The sequence below is a fragment of the Coregonus lavaretus genome (genome assembly GCF_964263955.1).
Source record: "Coregonus lavaretus genome assembly, chromosome: 9".
NCBI lineage: Eukaryota > Metazoa > Chordata > Actinopteri > Salmoniformes > Salmonidae > Coregonus > Coregonus lavaretus.
Window position 1 is genome coordinate 20,551,631 of NC_139996.1, and position 9,525 is coordinate 20,561,155.

General features: G+C 42.2%; 1 pseudogene across 1 annotated transcript in view; it reads right to left on the bottom strand.

Moving 5' to 3' along the window:
* LOC311135288 (DNA polymerase subunit gamma-1-like) overlaps positions 1-2,198 on the bottom strand; it is an 18,971-nt pseudogene extending 16,773 nt beyond the window's left edge. Inside the window, exons 1-3 of the transcript in view lie at positions 2,134-2,198; positions 1,038-1,208; positions 610-797 (exon numbers count right to left, since the gene is read on the bottom strand). The product of the transcript in view is annotated as a DNA polymerase subunit gamma-1-like (transcript). The remainder of the gene's footprint in view (positions 1-609; positions 798-1,037; positions 1,209-2,133) is intronic.
* Between the last annotated feature and the right edge of the window lie 7,327 nt (positions 2,199-9,525).

Genomic DNA, 9,525 nt, shown 5'->3' on the forward strand with positions numbered 1-9,525 from the left:
TGTGGGCATGATTGAAATCAAAACCCAACTCTCATGTAAATTGTGACATCCTCAGTTACACAGATCTCATAAAACTCAGTTTTGGAATAAACGGACTTTATGACCAAAATTATTCACGTTGTAGTCAATTATGACACTAGAATAAATGTTTGATTCATATCGATGCCGCACAGGCCGTTTTCCACCAGAGAAGTAGTTTTTTTCGGTTCAGTCGCTCTTTAATACTTTGGTTTGGGCATATATTTTCAAGGATAATTTTTTCACCTTTTTTTCAATTCCTGACAACTACTTTGAGAGGATGGGCAATCTACTCTGCGATTGCTATATACATTTTTTGACTTTTAAATTAATTATATATAGACATTTATTTTTTGAAGAATAAAACTTATGAAATGTCTAACCCCATTGGAATGCAAAATATAAGCTTGTTTAAAGCAATTGTTTGTAAACTATGTAATTGTAAACAAACACTGTATAGCTTCACAAAATAGATACAACTATAATTTTAATATCATGGCTGGTCATCGCTAAGCTCTTTTCCTAAAAAAGTGGCAGGGTGTCTGCTTTGTTGTTTTTAAGGTAAGCAAATCAATAAGGTTTGGAAACAACCAATCATCCTTATTGGACATGACAGGTTGGACTTCATTGACCTGGAAGTTGTTCCTGACATCGGCCATGCTGCCCTTCACAAAGATCTCTCTGGCCTCCTGCTGCAGCGGCTCCCCTCCCACATACAGAGCATGCACATCAGACCGGTTGTTGATGCTGCTGATATTCACCCAGTCCCATGAGCCAATCTACACATACAAACACGACAACAACATTCAAAACCATATATTAACCAATTCGTTTATTTTGTAACTTTGGATTCCTGAAGGAAATAACCCAAGCCAATCAAGGGAAGGAGAGCTGAGGAACGAGCTTGTTGACTGACAGATAGGCAACAGCAACATTTCTACAAGTACGGAACCATTGCAAACCAATAGTTTTCTGTGTACTTCTATTAATCGTGAGGCTAGAAGACAGAGAGCACTGATCATGGTCCCTTTCTCCCGCCCAGGCCGGCTCACTTTCTTTGACCTCTTGGAGGCCCCGCCTCTTGCCGTGCTTGTTGGCCATCCACAGCTTGAGCTGGAACCCAGTCAGACCAGAGATGGCAATGTGGAGACTCATTGTGTCCAGGAAACGAGCCTTAGAACCCTGTGGGCCTGAGAACACATACAGAGGCTGTCTCTCAATCCAAAGGCAGCTAGCTACCTGCTGCCTACCTGCCTCCACTGGAAGCATCCCAGAGGATTAGGTAACAGCATAGAGATTGATAGAAGCCTCTAGTGGCCAAAAGGCAGTATTATCATGGGCAGTGCCATTGAGGGCTTTCACCATTTTAATGTAGTCAACTGGGTGGGACTTCCAACTTCATTGGCTGATCCCTCCTGGTGAGCCTGTTGGGAGTCATGTGCAACCGGGGGATCAGCCAATCGTGAAGAAGAAAATGTACTACTTCAATATGGAGATTGCCTCAATGGCGCTGCCCATACTGTCACAGACGCAATAATGGCACAGATACAAAGATGAGTCCTCTATCTATCTCTATGGGAAACAGCCAGACTAAAGACAGAAAGCACGAGCCACTCCGAAGACCCCAATGCCTGATTCACACTATTGGGCCCAACTGAGCCAAGCCAAGACTATCTATTCTGGGCTAGCCTGGGTGGGGAAAATAAAATATCAGAGCCAGTATTGAGTACGGTTCCATTCGGCCCTATAGTGTGAATCCAGCATAAATGACTGTTAATTACTCTAAATAGTGATGAAGTATGCTAAGATCGGTCAAAGCTGATGTTGTGGACCACGATCACTTTCTCCCTCCACTGGCCCCTCGGGGGGCCAGGATGCAGAGAGAGCCAGGATGGAAAGAGAGCCAGGATGCAACTTTGTGACTATAACGAAACCATCCAATCAAAGCCTTAAAATAATCAATAAACATTAAATGTAATATTAAGATCATCAACATGAAAACATGATGATTGCTAAGTAGGCCTACTTTACAAAACTGCTGATAACTACACGCGGCATTGCAGAGAATGGTCAGAATGCTGTGTTGACAACAGAATAAAAATAGAGATTCCTTACCAATATGCCTAAGATTCCTAGCTACCGCTTTGCAATCCTCAGCTCGCATCAATGTGACACATATAAACAATGTGTTTCCGGATTTCCAGGCATGGAGGGTGAAACATTGCAGCAGACCAGCTATCTAGCAATATCCAGTGGCAGGGATGACCTCCCGTGCGGAAGTGTGTAAGATAAAGTGAATGTTTTGCAAAGTATCTGGCCAGAAGTTGACGAAAATATATTAATCACATAAAATCGATCGCTGCCTAAAACTAATAATAATATATAATATTATAGCATGTTTTCATAAACATTTAATCGGCCTCGTGGCCTAATGGATAAGGCGTCTGACTTCGAATCAGAAGATTGCAGGTTCGAGTCCTGCCGGGGTCGAATTTTTGGACATTCTTGTTCAGAATGACGGATAATGGGATAACGGTGTAAACATGCACGCCTTGCTTGGTCAATCAATGTGATGATCACCGATATAATCATACATCAGGATATATAGTATGGGAATTAACGATATGTTCGTCTCTCTTAGTTATTCCTGAATAGAAAAATCAATCTCTCCTTCTTGATAATATTCTGTGCAGTTCATGCTCTTTGCAAAGTAACTTGCTGGGCTATTCAATTGATTTGGCCTTTTTTCCCCCTTATAACCAAAGTACGATTAAAAAAACAAAATTATTATATGGAAAATCATCGCTAGGGGTCAGTCTGTCCATTCAAACTGAGAATGTACCTCCCATTGCCCTCTGCATGAAGGAAGGCACACAACAATAACAAAATCTCAGAACGAATAACGAATAACACAACTGGGCTTTCTTTGCTCAAATTAGATAGGCCTACATTCATTTGTAGCCTACATACATGATACATACATGATACAAAGTCATGATGATGGTGATAGGCCCAATAGAATATATGGCTCAAAATATTGTACATTCTTTAGCCTAATGCTTTTTTAAAATTATTATTATTATTATATGGCGATTTTTCATGTCATAAATTTGTATATGACTATTTAGACTACATGTGGGCACGTTGTAAATTATACATTTTTTCATAATTTCTGTAAAATGTAGGGCTACATAAAAAAAATATAATGTATACAAATATTGCCACTGTGGTGCAAAGGGAGTGGAATGGATGGACGCCAGTAGGTCACGGTCTTGGCCCCTGCCCTGCCCCATGTGCTTTGTTATAGATGGGTTAGCTGACAATGTCACCAATGATGAGCATGCATCAATGGGGCAGAAGTACATGTTTTGTTGTGATTCTGGATGGCCAGATAGCTAGCAACAATGACAAGAAACTGCCTGCCATGTGTTAAATCATAAGTGGCTCATTTCAGATCGTTTGAACTTGTTCTTGATACCATGTCTTGTTTTGAGGTGTTTTGACTAATGTCACGTCTATGCTAAAATGGCTAAAATGTGCTAGCTAACCAACAACTGTAACAATGTATTTGAGAGAAATGTGCGCATTGTGCAACTTTATTTATGTTTTCAATAACATTGGAGACAAAATATTGTTTAAATGTTGTCAACAATCTGAGAAGGGGGTAGCTGCATCCCAATATGGGACCGGAGTATGGGTGAGTGGGTGTGTCGAAAGGAAAGGAGTGGGTGTGTGGAAAGGAGTGGGTGTGTCGAAAGGAAAGTAGTGGGTGTGTGGAAAGGAGTGGGTGTGTCAAAAGCGCTCTGCTATACGTTATACGGTTTTGATTGAGCTGTGTTTTTTGGGGGTCACTGAACTAGGAAGTTGTAGCAATTTTTGTACACAAGTAATGGCCATTTGATTTGGACTTCAGTTAGAAGAACAGTTTGAGCTTACCAAGTTTGAAGTGGAGGGAGTACAGAGCTTAGCATGTCTCTAAAGTAGATTTTGGCTTGGAAAAGTGAAATATATTCAGAAGGAGGCGGTAATTGGTTAAGGGAGGAGAATTGGAGAGAAAAAGAGAGGAGGTTGAAAAGACTGAGGGAGGCAGAGGATGGGTTTGAATCTGTTGAAGCTAGCAAAACAAGGGAGAGGGTATATCGAGAAAGATTGGTGTCAAATTCAAACAGAGTGAGCCGGATGCCAGTTCGAGTTCTGTAGGTGAAATGGAAGGGGTAGAAGGTGTTGTGAGGAGCTCGGAGCCCGGACCTTGAATTGATGGACATGGTTACGATAAAGATAGGTTTGGTCCAGTGGGAGTGAGATTTTTGAAGAGGGTGGAACCAGGCCTTTTGGCTGATCCATGGGTGGCTTCAGGTTGGGTGGAAAATATGGTGGGTGCTGTTGAGTCAGTGAAGGTAACCCGAAGTGGACTTGTTTGTTTGTGTTTCTTCAGATCAGAGGGGGTAGGTGCTCCGTACGACGCAACTTGGGGAAAGACCTGTATCTTGCTTTGCGCTTAGGTACAGGGCACCATTGAAGGGAGGGATTTCTGGGGTAGTGTTAAGTGTGGAGGTAGAACAATTGAAGTAGAAAATTCCTGGTGTTTGTGACACCCGCCGTTTGGTACGACGCAGACCCGGCGGAGAGCGTGGTGAAACAGAGGTGATGCAGTCTGTTCTTTTGAGCTTTGATTTAGAGTCTTTACCTTACAAAGTAATGTTAGGATATGAACTCAGCAAAAAAAGTAACGTCCTCTCACTGTCAACTGTGTTTATTTTCAGCAAACTTAACATGTGTAAATATTTGTATGAACATAACAAGATTCAACAACTGAGACATAAACTGAACAAGTTCCACAGACATGTGACTAACAGAAATTGAATAATGTGTCCCTGAACAAAGGGGGGGTCAAAATCAAAAGTAACAGTCAGTATCTGGTGTGGCCACCAGCTGTATTAAGTACTGCAGTGCATCTCCTCCTCATGGACTGCACCAGATTTGCCAGTTCTTGCTGTGAGATGTTACCCCACTCTTCCACCAAGGTACCTGCAAGTTCCCGGACATTTCTGGGGGGAATGGCCCTAGCCCTCACCCTCCGATCCAACAGGTCCCAGACGTGCTCAATGGAATTGAGATCTGGGCTCTTCGCTGGCCATGGCAGAACACTGACATTCCTGTCTTTCAAGAAATCACACACAGAACGAGCAGTATGGCTGGTGGTATTGTCATGCTGGAGGGTCATGTCAGGATGAGCCTGCAGGAAGGGTACCACATGAGGGAGGAGGATGTCTTCCCTGTAACGCACAGCGTTGAGATTGCCTGCAATGACAACAAGCTCAGTCCAATGATGCTGTGACACACCGCCCCAGACCATGATGGACCCTCCACCTCCAAATCGATCCCGCTCCAGAGTACAGGCCTTGGTGTAACGCTCATTCCTTCGACAATAAATGCAAATCTGACCATCACCCCTGGTGAGACAAAACCGCGACTCGTCAGTGAAGAGCACTTTTTGCCAGTCCTGTCTGGTCTAGCGACGGTGGGTTTGTGCCCATAGGCAACATTTTTGCCGGTGATGTCTGGTGAGGACCTGCCTTACAACAGGCCCTCAGTCCAGCCTCTCTCAGCCTATTGCGGACAGTCTGAGCACTGATGGAGGGATTGTGCGTTCCTGGTGTAACTCAGGCAGTTGTTGTTGCCATCCTGTACCTGTCCCGCAGGTGTGATGTTCGGATGTACCGATCCTGTGCAGGTGTTGTTACACGTGGTCTGCCACTGCGAGGACGATCAGCTGTCCGTCCTGTCTCCCTGTAGCGCTGTCTTAGGCGTCTCACAGTACGGACATTGCAATTTATTGCCCTGAACACATTTGCAGTCCTCATGCCTCCTTGCAGCATGCCTAAGGCACGTTCACGCAGATGAGCAGGGACCCTGGGCATCTTTCTTTTGGTGTTTTTCAGAGTCAGTAGAAAGGCCTCTTTAATTGCCTACCGTCTGTAAGCTGTTAGTGTCTTAATGACCGTTCCACAGGTGCATGTTCATTAATTGTTTATGGTTCATTGAACAAGCATGGGAAACATTGTTTAAACCCTTTACAATGAAGATCTGTGAAGTTATTTGGATTTTTGAAAGACAGGGTCCTGAAAAAGGGACGTTTCTTTTTTTGCTGAGTTTATGAGTTATGCTGTTAGAGCTTTTGTGCCGAATCAACTGCAGTGTTATAGGTGTCACGTTTATGGGCAAGTCGCAGCAGTGTGTAGGAGGGAGATTCCAATATATGGGAAGTGTGCAGGAGGACATGGGACAGAGGAATGTGTAGTTTCGGTGGAAAAAGTTGTGTATGTCAACTGTAGGGGATTGTTGCTGGGGATTGGAGGTGTCTGGTGTGAGAGAAGCAGGTTGAGGTGGCCACGGTCAAAGTAGTGCAGAAGGTGTTGTATGCTGAGGCAGTGAAGAAAGTAGAGAAGGGTGGATGATGGGTGAGGGATTCTGAGAGGATCTTGTGAATAGTAGATCTGTGCCAGAACAGAGGGATAGGCCAATTAGTGATATATGTTTCAGTAAGATTGGCTTCTTAGCGTTCATAGAAAAGTTTTTTTTTTTTTTTTCTCATTGACTTCTCAAACCCCAAACCCCGGCCTGGTCTGTTTGATCTGTTTTGTAAGCCTTCCCGAAAGTCTCGCAATGTTGCGCCTACAGGTTTAGAAATTGTGGAAATAGCGCTGACTTTTGCCCCTAGAGGCCGGTTTTTAAGGCATTTCCCGACCTCGTCAGGACATGGATAGAGGTCCAATTTTGACGTCAATCTTGAACTACCTGGCTGGTTGGCTATACAGTTAACCATGCAAGGTGGTAAACTGTAGGCTACATGCTCACTATTTTTTTGTGTGAGATAGACAGTCATGTCCCTTTTGACAGGAAATTAATATCCAAGCTCGAACAGTTATTTGGAGACAGCTATTCTCAAAACATCACTCATATAGGCTGTTTCAACGCGCATTAGTCATCTATTTCATTGGGAAGTTTATAGGGGCATATATTAAACTTGCACCACAATAAGTGTTGTTTGTGGTCACAAATAAAATAAACACCAGAACATTGGACCAACTAGTGAGAGAAAAGTCATAATCTCATTCATGGCAGATATTAGTCAAATGGGGAAAAAAAGTCTGAGTTCAATTTTCACCAATTTAAATAATATAAGGCTTCGAACATCAGGGAAACAAATATAAACTCCCATGTAGGAATTGAGTCATCATTCAGCCATAAAGCAGTTATAATTTAATGTTACTGAATTAGGCTACTATGACATGAATCAATCACCTACGTGTACGTTGCCATATTGTAATCAATATTGCTGGATGAAAAGTCGCCTTTTACGCACCAGTTAGGCCTACGCATAAATTATTATAGCTATCAATTGAAACGTACAAATACCTCTTTAGTTTTGTGTCTGCGTGATGGCTTTCCCTATAAGGCTACGTGATGGCCTACATTTATCGAGTAAACATGAGTCACAACGTTTGTCGTATGAAGCCATAACTGGGAATCACCAAATATATAGTACTGTATATTGCTCTGTGTAGGTTGCATTGCCTTATAATAAGCATACAATAACAATTCAAAAACTGGCACATTTGGATTCCCAAGGTGTAGCAATTGGCACTGACTTGATAATGGAGTAACTCAATAAGTGTTAATAAGACATTTAAAGAATCCCTACCCCGTGGCTCCCATGCACCTTACTAACACATGCGCACATAAAAACCTTTGGTTTCATCTGGTTCTGTGATTGGACATAAAACAACCTGCTACTGGTATGACGTCACTGCGGGCGTAAATTGTCACCAGAGGAAGCGCACAGCAGGCGAGTAGAGCTCGGAGGACTAGCGAAGGAGACGGACTAACCCGGAGAAGACCGTGCGTATTAATCCAATGATTGGATCGACAGATGAGGAGTGAGAGCGCGAATTAACCAGACATATGCACGTGGATTGAAGATAGAACTGAAGACTGAAGAAAGGGGATTCCAACAATATATTTCTTCATCTTGGACCTAAAACACAAGTAAGCCATATCAGCATCACCACGAACTGACATGGTATATTATCCCATGGATTGATTGCACCTTTCAAGGAATCTGTTCTCTCGTCATGTCCATGGTCTGGCTGCTACCTTGGATGTGTCTGGTTTGCTGGTGGTCGCCTTTTACTTACAATTATTGGTTTTTAGTTGTGCCATGTTTAGAAATAGGCGTGCGCTTCTGGCATCTGGGACATTGAGTAGATTGGGGTATATGTTATTTCTTTACATCAAATAGAAAATAAGCCTACATTCTTGTCCAAAGTGTTATAACAATGTAGACCTACTGTGTTATGTTGTGTTATTTTCAGTAATAGATTACAATACAGGGATTTTCTAGGCTATAGCCTTGCTTTTGATGAGAATAGCCCTTGGTTCAGAACATAGGTCATTGGCACGAAGTCTCATTCAAAGTGACCAGGCCCAGAAGCACACAAAGGCAACTCTGCAATCATATTACAGTCTATTAAATAGGCCTTCTTTCATGTCTTGTATGTTTGTAAACGGGTCGGTGGTTTTTAGATCGGAACGTGGTTGAACCGAAGCATGGCAAAGGGCCGAGACCTATACGATCTGTTCTCCATTTTAATTGCACGTCCAAGTCATCCTCTAAATATGTTAAACTTCTAAACAGTGACGTATAGTCTATGAGCAAATCAGTCTTCAAAACTAGTATGCACAACTAATAGGCCTAGTGTTGTTGTTCTTAAAATAATATACACAACAAATAAGTATTGCAATTAAGAAGACTTCCAGGATAAAAGTAAGCCCTGCTTTTAATTGTCTATATGCCTATGTAATTTGATGACAGACAAGGACCTGTTAAATTTGGTTGGAGTTCTGTAACCTGTTTATTAATGGATAGAAGGAAAATAACTGTCCAAATGCAAACACAATCAGTACGCCCTATGCAGCCTAAATCCTTACAGAACTAATTAGTAATTTCGTAAATAAATTTTTTATTTTGCCTAGTTTTAGGGGAAGTTCAATAGTGTTGTCCAATTATATTAGCCTAATGAAATGTAACAAAGCACCTGTTGGTTAGGCCAGTGTCATGCCAATTAATCAACACTTTTCACATCACATTTACTGAATTACCTACTAAGATTACAATTGTCATTTTCAAGATATATCACAATAATATATTATTTGTCAAAGATTGTCAAAGACTCCAGCCATCCTAGTCATAGACTGTTCTCTCTGCTATCTCAGGGCACCGGAGCGCCAAGTCTAGGTCCAAGAGGTTTCTAAACAGTTTCTACTCCCAAGCCATAAGACTCCTGAACATTTAATCAAATGGCTACCCAGACTATTTGAATTGCCCCCCCCCCCCCCCCCCCCCACCCCTCTTTTACTCTGCTGCTACTCTCTGTTTATTATCTATGCATAGTCACTTTAATAACTGCTCTTTAATTATTTGTTACTTTTATTTCGTATTATTTT